Consider the following 13,392-nt stretch of genomic DNA (forward strand, 5'->3'; position numbering starts at 1 on the left):
AAAGACGAACTTTCATTAGTCCTACACAAAGTAGATACTATGTTTACAAATATCAGATTTCCTATATTTGGAGAGATCATCAGGTTGGCTGCCAATTAATTATTTTGAGCCTTCACAAGCCTTAAATGATAGATTTAGAAAATGTGATTTGCACTGCTGAAAGGAAGGTTTAAACCTGTCCCGAAAATGCTGTACATTAATGTTCATGGATATGAATATCTATAGTCTGTATGATATAAAAAGTCAATTGGTTTAAACAGGGTTCAATTTGGCATTAGAAAGACCTGAACTAAAATTTCACTTCTAACAACTAGTGAATCTGTGACTCTGGGCAAGTTACTTAATCTCTCTCAGCCTGAGTTTCCTCATGGATATAACATGAGCATTTATATTTACCTCACAAGTTTGAGAGTTTCAAGTGAGACAATGTGTAAAGTGTTTTTGAAACTTTAAAACTACATAAAGTTTATTATTGGTACTATTGTTTTATAGATCAATTAATCAAGGAATATATATTCAGAAAGTTCTTTCCCTTAACTTTTATGATGGTATAAATACTATGCCAGATGGTTAAAGGATTATTGAAGAATTATAAGAAAAATTCCAAGTCTCTTAAGGAACTTAAAGTCTAATTGCAAAGATGAGATTAACAACAAAAGCATAGCAACATATGTAAAATAATATATAAGTATTTCAAAATTGTGTAGCTGAGTTCACTATAGCTGAGTACAGAAGTTCAGTGAATTCCAGAAAAAAACAAAAAAAACAAAAACAAAACAAAAAAAAAAAAAAAGAAAGCTTCAAAGCTGAGATGAGTGAGTCATAAAGATTGCTTGGATTTTGATAGGAAGAAGGAAAAGAAGAGGACATTCTAACCAGAGGAAAGAGCATGTGAAAATGAATAGAAGCCCTGAAAGGACAAAATGTGTTCAGTGGACAAAAAGCAGGTCACTTTGTCTGAAGTGAAGTGTTTGTTTAAGAGAGGACTAGAATAATAGCTTGCAAATGTAGATAAAAATATTCATGATTCAGACATAATGAAAGAAGGAACAAATATGATCAGAGTTTAATGCATATAGTGGATAGTAACAAGAAATAAAATAATCTAGAAAAAGGTGAACAGAATTATGTAGAGTAAAATGCTATTATAGGTAGCACTTAATCATGAGCCTCAAAATAAATATTTGTTGAATCAAATTGTCAAAAATCTTCCATTCTTTTAAAATCCATTTCAATTGCCAGCACTTTCATGAAACCTATCCTAATTTCCTTCAAGGCCCAAAGAGGATAGCTTTACTTTATATAACTCTAGTTCTGTCTCTTTGATTTATCTCTTGTTCTCTTCTCACTCTAATTCATATGATAGTTATTTGTATAAAGGTCTCATAAGAGGTCAAAATTTAAGTACTTAAAGGTTTACCCCTGAAATTTTTATCATTTTATTCTTGGTTCCTACCAGAAAGCCATAAATGTTATATTCTCTAAATAAATACTTGTTGAGTTATTGCTCAATTTTGTTGCTTCTCTGAATCTTATTATTACAAATTATACCTTAATGCCCCTATCAAGAGTGAAAAAATAATTCTTGAATACAGAATGAGGAGAATGATTTTAGGTGTGAGGAAAATTTATTTTTATAGATTTTTCATAGATGGATTACATTAGACATTTTTCCAAGTGGCATGAGATATAGTGTGGAAAAGGAATGCAATTTTACCTTAGGAGGAAAAAAGGAGCAGATGAGTAGATTTTTATAAAGGAATTCTGAATGCCAATTGACTTTAATTCTTAAGACAGTTTAGCAATATACTTTACGTTGCCCTCCACCCTCAGTAGCAATATGAAGCCATAAAGCTAGGTATGTGAAATACTACTAGCTTTTCATCTGTTTCATCAAGTTTCATAAAATTTGGAATGCCTGAGACTTCTGATGTGCCCTCTAGCTATCTATATCCATATCTTAATATAAATATAGATCATATGGCATCACTCCCAATTAGAATGTAAATACCTTAAAAGCAGACATTCATTCTATTCATATCACCAACACTTAGCAAAGTGTTTCATACATAAGTGTTTAATAAAATATTTTTTCATTATTTCAGTCAATCTAGTTTAGATTTCTGAGAAAATATTACAGTTTATAACCATGAATATGTTAATCATATAGAATAATAGATAGGACCTTAGAAATCATTCAATGTAACCTCTACCTACAGTATTGATCTTTTCCTTAATATTCTCTGAAGTATTAATTCTAAAGCATTTGCTAAAAAGGATCATCAAGCCTCTTCATGAGGACTTCTCCAGTGTATTAGATAGGGCTTTTGGATAATCAGAGAGTCATAGAATTTCAGAGTTGAAAGGAATCTGAGAGGTTACTTATCCAAACTATACTTCAGCAGGAAGTCTTATTCCCTCTACAACACTTTTGACAAGTGCTCATCCAGCTTACACTTGAAGACCTCATGTTAAGGAGAATCCACTAAAGCAGCCTATTCCACTTTTGCACAGATCAAAAGCTCAAATTCTTAGAAAGATTTTCTTTTTTGTTTTTATGCTAAGACCACTCTACCTCTACAGCCTGGAACCACTAGTAACTAGTTCTGCTTTCTGCAGTTAAGCAAAATAAGGCCAATTTCATTTAAGAGAATACATTGTATCCCTTTTGTCTTCTCCAATCTAAATGCAATTAGTTTTTCAATCAATCTTTGTATGGCATGGTCTTCATACTACTTACCAAATAAATGATAATGTGTTAAGCAATAAAGGCTTGCATTTATTTATAGCTACATTTTATCTTAAGTGTTAATTATGATTTAAGTGATTAATAATCCAAATTCCATGGCTGTAAGACACTTTAGGTTTTTCTGAATGAATCACCCATAGAATTAAAATTATTAATACTAGGCAATAGTATATTGGGAGTATCCTATGAGATAAGGTTTGTAACACACATGTTTTTTGTTGTTAATTCATTTTCAATAATATCCAACTCTTCATGACCGCATTTGGGGTTTTCTACAAATAGGTATTGGACTGTCATTTTACTTCCTTCTCAAGCTCATTTTACAGATTAAGAAATTGAGGTAAGTAATTGGTTCAGGGATCACACAGCTATTAAGTACAGGCCAGATTTAAACTCAAAAAGTAGAGTCTTCCTAACTCCGAATCTGGCCATAAGCCATATAAAACACTTAGCTCATTGCATTTATACAAAGAAAACTAATGCAGACAAGATTAGAAGAGAAGCATAAATTGAAAACAAAACAAAACAAAAAACAATTTCACATTCAAAGATTCTGATAAAGGCCTCATTTCTAAAATACATAGAAAATTGATTCAAATTTATAAGAATTCAAGCCATTTTCCAATTGATAAATGGTCAAAGGATATGAACAGACAATTTTCTGATGAAGAAATTGAAACCATTTCTAATCATATGAAAATATTACTATTGATAAGAGAAATGCTCATTAAGACAATTCTGAGGTACAACTAAACAAGTCTCAGATTGACTAAGATGACAGAAAAGAATAATTATGAACGTTGGAGTGGATGTGGGAAAACTAGGGCACTGATACATTGTTGGTGAGGATGTGAATTCATCCAGCCATTCTAGAGAACAATTTAGAACTACCAAAGGGCTATCAAATTGTGCATACCCTTTGACCCTGCAGCGCTACCACTGGATTTATATCTCAAAAACATCTTAAAGGATGGAAAGGGTCCCATATGTGCAAAAATGTTTGTGGCGATCCTTCTGTGTAGTGGCAAGAAACTGGAAGCTGAGTGCATGCCATAAGTTGGAGAATGGCTGAATAAATTGTGGTATATGAATGTTATGGAAAATTATTGTTCTATAAAAAAGGACCAACAATATGATTTCAGAGAGGTTTGGAGAGATTTACATGAACTGATGCTAGAAATGAATAGAACCAGGAGATCATTGCAGAAGGCAACAGCAAGATTATTCGATAATTAATTCTGATGGATATGGTCCATCAGACCAGTTCCAATTGTTCAGTAATGAAGAGAGTCATCTACACCCAGAGAGAGAACCATGAGAACTAAGTGTTTACCATGGGAACTGAGTGTTCACAACATAGTATTTTCACTCTTTTGTTGTTGTTAGCTTGCATTTTATTTTCTTTCTAATTTTTTGATCTGATTTTTCTTGTGCAACAAGATAACTGTATAATTATGTATACATATATTGGATTTAACATATATTTTAACATGTTTACATGTTTTTATTGGATTACTTGCTATCTAGGAGAGGGACTTCACTAAAAACAAAAATTTAAAAGTCCTTTCTTTGTAGGCTCATCATTTATCTTCTGTTGGGCAAAGTTCTGAGCTTACCTTTTAGGACCTATTTCTTTTTTCAGTCTATAAATAGTATTGAAATGTGCAATAAAGCTATCTTCTCCCTTGAGTTACTTTCACTCTACATCTGTTTGTTCTTACGATTGTATCTCTGCTTCCAGCATCTTTGTCTCCTGTTGTCTTATCAATACTATGACATGGTCTATGGAGGAGAAGAGTTGAAGAGAGAAAGTCCCTTTGCTGAATTTGCTGACCTCTTATATAGGCAAAGATATCTATCTCCACAAAATAGTCCCAAGCCTAGAGTCCTCCAAACTCCTAAACTAAAATTGCTGGAATTTACCTAGCAATTTAGTGTCCAAGTGATTTGTTCAGTCAGTGGAGGGATGTCTTCTTCTGGACTAAATCAAAGAGTTTTGTACTTCATAAGTATATCAAAAGATTAAAAACACATTTTGTTTACACATCAACACATTATGTATATGGCTAAATTATTGTGAGGATTATTTCTTTTTTTTAACTATAATGTCAGAGGATTCCAAAAAGATTGCAAATTAGATCAGAAAATTCCAAGCACGCCAGGTTTTCCTCAATACTAAAATAAAATAGCTTATCAGGGCAAATATGGACCAGGGCAAACAGAGAAAAACTAAGAGTTGTGACAGAACAGGTTTCTCCTAAGACATCCTAGGAAGCAAAGGAAAAAGATCCCAGGATGGAGGTTTGGCCAGTATAAAGTGTAAATATTTTCAGGCTATCTCCACAAAAACAGTAAGAAGGGAACCCTGAGGCTAGTTGAGTTCAGAGTTAATCTCAGTCTGAACCATAGGAACTTTCATCTCCAAGACAACTGGGAAGAAGGAAGTCTGCTACAAAAAAATTAAGGGAATCTGATAAGAAATTCTATCCCTGATCTAATCAAAGGAAATTACAAGAGGATGGAGTTCTTAGTTTTGGGTTCCAGGCCAAAGAGTAAAACTGAAACCAAAGGTAACATACACCCCCAACACCACAAAACTAGAGATTACACTAATAAAATATTTATAAAAATGAATAGACTTGGGGCAGCTAGGTGGTGCAGTGGATAGAGCACTAGCCCTGAAGTCAGGAAGACCTGAGTTCAAATCTGATCCCAGACACTTAATACTTCCTACCTGTGTGACCTTGGGCAAGTCACTTAACTCCAAATGCCTTAGCAAAAAATAAATAAATAAAAATGAATAGACAAAGATGAAAGAACTCAAACATATAAAGTTATTATGGGAATAAGGAAGATGGCATTCATTTTCAGAGGATGATGCTGCATTGAAAATAAAAAGTTTCTCCTTCCCAAAGAGAGTAATGTTAAAAGGTTACATTCCTAAAAAAGAGTTTATAGAAGAATTAAAAAATATTTTAAAAATCATATGAAACAGACTGGCACAAAACTATTTTTATAAATTAGAACAATCCAAGAAAAGCTAGAGGATGATGCAAAGAAAGTCAACCAACTAGGAAAGGAGATTCAGAGTCTTAAAGGAGAAAATTACTCTTTGAAAATTAGAATTTGGAAAGAGGAAGCCAACGAAGTTATAAGAAACTAAGAAATAATAAAGCAAAATATAACAAATGGAAAAATATAGAAGATAATGTTGACACATAACAAAAATGGCAGATCTGGAGAAGAGATAAAAAAGAGAAAATTTAAGAATAATTAAATTTCCTGAAAGTTATGACCAAAACCAGAACCTTGACATTATATAAAAATAAATTAAATTATCCTAAAATGATAAGATGATAAAAAAAGAGGGAAAAAGCAGAAACTGTAAAAATATCCACCAGTCACCACCTCAAAGAAATCCTACAAGGAAAACATGTTGGATCATTATTGCTACATATTGAAATCCCCAGATCAAAGAGAACATTTTAAAACAAAAAAAACTCAAAATTTAACTATTCTGGAGCTACAATTAAAATTATGTAGAATTTATCAACAACTACATCAAAAGACCACATGTCTATATATAGACAATCAAAATAATTAGTCCTATAGCTGAAAATACAATATGCAGAAAAATAAATAATAATATTGAATAAAAAATAAAATAGACATCCAATGAACTCTCAGATTTTTAAGATTTTGTTTCAAACAAATGTGTATTCAGGAGAAAATTTAACATAATAAAGCTAACATCAAAGACTAACTTCAAGGGACTGAATAAGTACAAATTACATATGTTTTATCTATGGAAATGTAAAACATATGTCTAAGGCTGATATTAATAATTTGGTAGTAAAAAAAGAAAAATTGGTGTAAAGCTAAGTATGACATAACTCTATTAAAGCAAAACTGTCTATAAAAAAGTAAAAACAGTAACTATGCTATATGAATGAATAGTATTTCTGAAACCTATTAGGAATGGGTTAAAATGATATACAAAATATATGTGTGTATGTGTGTATGCATACATACATGCATATGTATATATACATATATATGTATACACACATTTATATATACATACATATAAATGTGTGTATACATATATATGCACACATATGTATACACACATGTATGTGTGAGTATTGGATAAGGTATGTAGATTAATGAGAGTGGGGTAAAAAGGGAAAAGAGGAGTGAGGGGAGAAAATAAGGAAGGGTACAGTGGGGGGCTGCAATTAAGAGATGTGTTTAAAAAAAACAAAACACGATAACAATGGTAAGGAGTAGAAATTTTAGAAAAAATAAAGTATGAGTAGTAGGGGTCATGTCATAAATATCTTAAACTCTACATGTCCAAAACAGAGCTCATTATTTCTTCTCCTCCACAATCCTGGCATTTTATTAACTTCCCTGCTTCTATTACATGTACCTCTTTCCTCTTCTTCATCCACACATTTAGAGGCCATCTTTAACTCCTTGCTCTTTCTGAGCTATCATTGATTTCAGACAAAGGCAAACATTCAATTAAGAGAGAAATCCACATTATATATTAGTCATATTAATGTTGATTTAGATGCATGCATGGATGTGTCTCTATACATACATGTATGTATACAGATGTACATATATATGTGTGCCCATGTACATAAATATTTTCATGCTTAACTGTAGTTTGCTTGGGGAATGTGGTGAGGAGGGGGAAAAGGAAAAAAAAGTTCAGAGCAGAGATCAAAATAAAAGCAACAAGGAAGCAATTATATTCTGAATCTTCATCTGAAGTTTGGAGGGAAATCCTCTTAAACATGGTATGAAAATGTAGCCATTTAATTGAATAATACAATCTTTAGGTCCTAGATTTAGAAAGGTTATTTTTGTTTTTGTTTATATCTATTTTTTGTTGACAATAAAATCATTCAAACAGCCTGTGAGCAAATACACAAAGAAACAAACCTGAAAAAGGCACCAATAATATATATTGATACATAAAATATATGTATGTATTTTTATATATATGATATGTAGTATATATTTACATGTATATTTAGTATATACATATAAACATATACAAATATACATGTCTTCTTTTGTAAATTTTTTTCTTCTTTCTTATTATCCCCATTTTATAGATGAGGAAACTGGAGCTTTGGAAATACTTGAATTTTTTTTAAGTCACATAATTCTGATTCAAAGTCACAATTCTGGAAGCCAGATTTAAAATTTGGAATCTTCTAACATTCAAATTCAGTATTCTTTAGTTTTTGTCAGATTAAGCTCAGAAACAAAGCTTTTAATAACAAGCATTATCTAGCATTAACTAGTCTGCTTCTCACTGAATGATACAAGTCTGATGTAACTGGAAATTTCATGAAAATATGAATTCTCCTTATATATTAATTTTTTTACAATAATTTTATTGCAATTGAAAGTGAACATGGTGTGAAAATTGGTACTCTAGGTAGATGACTTGACTTTATACATAGACTTGTAACATAAGAATCTACATATACACATACATCCAGTCATGGAAGAAGGATATTAATAGATTTAAAAATGACTATAATAGATATTTGAATGTAGACTAAATGTGAAAAGATCAAACACTACAGGGAGTAGTTCTCTGAATTGGGTCAATTAAAAAAAAACTTCCCTTTTATCATACTGTATATTATAATAATATATAATGATAGGTACAGGCTCATAGTTTTAACTGTAAATGCTAGCTCTGACACTTATTTGTTATAAGAATATAGCCAAGTTTCTTTGCTTAAATTCAATCTTACTTTCATTACTTGTAAAATAAGTACAATAATTATTTTATCTGAATAACAGAATCATTGTGGGAAACATTGAAAAAATGTTTTTTATACCATAAAAGTCATATAAATATGAGTTTTTTTCTTTTGTTCTTCTCAACCCCAGTGCAGGATTACAGAGATACCAGTAGCCAGTGTTATATTGGCATTCTCTTATATTGTCCTATCTTCCCAATAGTTAAGCTTGAGCTTTCCCAGTTTAAAAGAGACATGGGTTTTTTATGTATTAATTAACTTCCATTATATGGGATAGGAAGGGAAGATGTTTCATTAGAAATAACATTTTGCATCTCAGAACATAGATTTGGTTATTCTTCTATTAGTCTAAATGAAAGTGAAAATTATAAATAAATAAAATATTCATTTTTCAAGAAAATAAGCAGACTAGTCCAACAAATATGGGACATAGACTTAGAAAAATGATTTATTAAGAGCCAAGAATGTTGGTTGAGGTTTCTAAGATTTTAATTTTGTTAATATGTATGTAAGGGATCCCTTCAGCAATTTAGTGAGGTCTAAGGGCACCTTTTCAAAACACTGTCTTTAAATGTATTAAATAAAATACAAAGAAATCCAAAGGAAATCAATTATATTGAAATACAAATATTAAAATAGAAATAAATAGGCAAAACAAAATAAGTAGGCAAGAGAGCCACCACGATGGTCAAATATGGAGAGTCTCTATTTCCAGTCCTCTCAGACCTTAAATACCTCAGTATGATTACATCATTATAGCACACTAAGTATGTGCACTAGAGAACCATTATCTCATCAATCACACTTAGTATGTGCTAATTATAAGCACCCCTCTATGTATAATACCTCTTGCAGTAATAACCCTTGCTTCAAGTACAACACAGGTGATCAAGCACTCCCTGGCTTTACAGGAAGGGAGATGGGCACCAAAGGGAAACAGGGAGTCAAACCAGATATTGTCAAAGGGTTTCCTCTGGGCTAAAGGGTCTTATACCTTACCCAGAGTCCCCCCACTATCTGCAGCCCTCTACAATATAATTATCTCTTTACCCCTTAGAAATCTTTTGTGGCAAAGACTTACTGAAATCCTAGAGCCAAAAAATGTCATACTTTGGATTTGAGTACCAAATATGGTACTCTAACTCTCAAATTCTCCACCTAATAACACAGCTCCCTCTCTAGGCTAAGAAAGTAGCAATCAGATATTTCTTTATGCTAAAATCATGAGACTAAAGACACTTTGATATGCTAAACTGCTAACTTTTTTGGTAAAATTTTGCTTTTTTAACATAAAGTACACCACAGTGGGTTGAAGTTTCATTTTCTTTTAATAGAATTTATTATCTTTGAAAGTAAGGATTGTTTCAGTTTGTCTTGGTCTACCCAAGACCAACTATTACCATATCTGCCATGATGAATGCTTAATAATAAATAAGTTAGTGGTGTAGTAGATAAAGCGCACTTTAAATCCATTCTCAAACACTTAATAGTTGTGAAATCCTGGACAAGTCACTTTATATCCTGCTTTGGTTTCTTCCTTTACCAAAAAAAAAAAAAAAAAAAAGAGAAAAGATAATTATATTTCTTATATCATTTGTTATGGGAATCAAATTAATCAATATTTTTTTAGTTTCACAAGATTTAAAATGTTATATTAATTTAATTATTATAATGATAAATGCCCATGAAAAGAAACTAAATGGTAATAGAAACAGGGATCAGATCTTACCTCTGATACTGTGTGAACATGGTCAATTTTCTTATTTGTTAAATGGGAATAATAATGCTTTCAAACACACATAGAGAGAACACACACATACATACCACTGCAAATAGATGCTCAAAGAAAAGCAGTTGATAAATTTTAAAGCATCATAAAAATATGAACTGTTATTCTGATGAGTACTATTCTAAATGGTATTATCTGATTAATATTTGACATGCTAAGTTTTGTTTTTAACATTAATAATAAATTGGGACTGGTTTACGAAATGACAGTCAATTTCTTAAGTTATTAACTTCACTTAAATAATCTACTTGTTACATATTACTAGACAAGACTGCTAATAGCCTACTCAGCAAAAAAAAAAAAAAAAGCTAGTAATGAACCTATTTTTATTCACTGTTATTATTACATTCAAGAAATAAAACGACTTTTTAGGTGAGACATTAAAAGACATCATCACATGAGTGAATTTCCATTTAGCACAATTAGTTTCTATTTTTAAGGGTTAATATTGCCTATCATGTCCTGGAAATTTAGGGTTATAGAAATAAATTATAGAAATAAAAATGAATATAGTACTTAATGGTCTAATAGGCCCAATATTCATGAGACATTTAATTGTAGATAATTTCACATATCACCTTTTCACCTGACCTTATTTTGTATTAATATTGCTTATTTAATTTTTTGCAAATTGTGCTATCTACTAAAGTCTTCAGAGTGCATGTTATTTAATTCTACTGACCTCTTTTTCTTTTATCACTTAGGAATGGAATAAAAAATTTTATTTTGGTCAGAAAAAAATCACTCATTACTAGGCAACTTACAAACCAAATAATTTTCTCCTTGATGCATGATGATTTTTCTTTCTCCATCACTGCTCCTCCCTTCTTTGTTGCTTGAATTTAATGATGATCACCTGAATTTTCAAAAGTACAACACTCTTTCCTCAGAAGGCATGTAACACACTCTAAATTATCCAGAGGAAAAAACAAATGAAAAAGCAAGACAAGCAAAAAATCAAATATATTGGAGGGGATTTGGAAATCTTTAATTTCCTTACTATACAAATGAGGCCCAAGGGGTCAAATGACTGGTACGAGGTAATATAGTCAATGAATGGCAGAGCTGAGATTTTAACTTAGTTCTTTGTAATCAAGTTTCATGACAACTCCCACTATGATACAATATTTGTTTCTCTGTCATAGTATCATTTCATTTCTGACACATGCATAAGTGTATCAAAATGAACAAAAATGAAAGTATCCATAATTTTCAGTCCATAGTGGCTACTCAAGGAATATTTGTGTGTAGATGGGATAATATAAACATATTTTGTTGTGGTTATCATAGCAAATTTGAGTTGAAAATTTAAAATGAAAATCAATTTTGGAATGATAGTTAAGGAATTATTACATTGCACATACCCTTGGACCCAATCATACCAATGCTAGAACAATATTCCACATAACTGAAAGAAAGAGGAGAATGACTGATATGAACAAAAATATTTCCAGTGACTTGTTGTGGAGTTCAAGAATCAGAAACTAAAGGGATGCTCACCAATTGAAAATACCTTAAAAAGTTAAGATATATGCAGGGATGGAATACTATTTTATTATAAGTAACAATAAAGGGCATGGTTTTAGGAAAAAAGACTAGGAAGACTTTTTAAAAATTGTCATAATGTGAAGTGAACTGACCTAGCAGAACACATTACTATGTAATAGCAATATCATAAAGATAAATAGCTTCAAAAAATTTTAGGTAATGAGTTAGTGGTCATTAACATTATGACCAATCATAATTCCCAATCACAAGGAGTAATGATAAAACGCAGTATTCTCCTCTAGTTAGTGAGTTGATGAACTCAGAATGCACAATGAGGTAGGTTTTCTTTTCTTTATTGCTCTTCTTTATAGGTATAGCTAATAGTGGAATTTTGAGATGAATTGTGTTTTTATTGCCCACCTTTTTTTGTTAGCAAAGAATTGGGGGAAATACTATTTGGGAGTTGGGAATTGGGTGGCTAGGTGGTGCAATGGATAGAAGGATGGGCCTGAATTCAGATCTTACTAACTACAAAACACTGATCAAGTCATTTAATCCTGTTTGCTGCAGATTTTTCATGTGTAAAATGAACTGGAGAAGGAAATGGCAAACTATTCTATTATCTTTGCCAAGAAAACTCCAAATGGGGATATGAAGAGATGGACATGAAAAATGAATGAACAATAACAACAACAATAAACAAATTATGCAACACTGACATCATGAAATATTGCTGTGACATTAGGGAAATAATGAAGACAAAGAATTCACAGAAGAATAGGAATACATACAAACAGATTAAGATAGAAGAAAAACAAACTATAAACTGTCAAAAATAATACAAATGGAACAAACAAAAAGAATGTCATAGAATACTAAAATTATAACCAAGAATGGTCAAAGAGGGTAAAAGCATGATCACATGTATATTATAAATTCCTAATATTTTAATATTATTTTAGCCTCTTCACATCTTTATTATAAATAGTTATAATAAATAATTATGAGTTTGTAACATTGCACGAACATTAAGAGCTATATTTTGATTACATTTGTTGAACTGAATTTTTCTCCTTTAAAAAAAATGCTGGGGCAGCTGGTTGATATAGTAGATAGAACACCAGCTCTGAAGTCAAGAAGAACTGAGTTCAAATATGTCCTCAGCCACTCCACTTAGCACTTTCTGGCCCTACACAATTCACTTAACCCCAATTGCCTCAGCAAAACAAAACAAAACAAAACAAAAGAAACAAAAACAAAAACAAAAAACAAACAAACAACAAAAAAAGCCCTTTCTTACAGGGAAATTATTTTTATTGGATTTTTTAATACCTTGCTTCCTTGGTTCTCTGCACAGAGAGTGAGGAATAATGCATATTATTATTATTATTATATGTACATACATACATGTATAAACAGTCATATAAACCTATGTGTCATTGTGATGTAAAAATAAAAAATAATTAAAAGAAAAAGAAAAAAAAACTATAGTCTTTTAAAAAATAAATTCATGAAAACAAGATGAATTAATGGTAAGAACATCAACAACATCATGGGTGCAACATTGGACTTAA

This window comes from Sminthopsis crassicaudata, chromosome 1, assembly GCF_048593235.1.
Source record: "Sminthopsis crassicaudata isolate SCR6 chromosome 1, ASM4859323v1, whole genome shotgun sequence".
NCBI classification, from domain to species: Eukaryota; Metazoa; Chordata; class Mammalia; order Dasyuromorphia; family Dasyuridae; genus Sminthopsis; species Sminthopsis crassicaudata.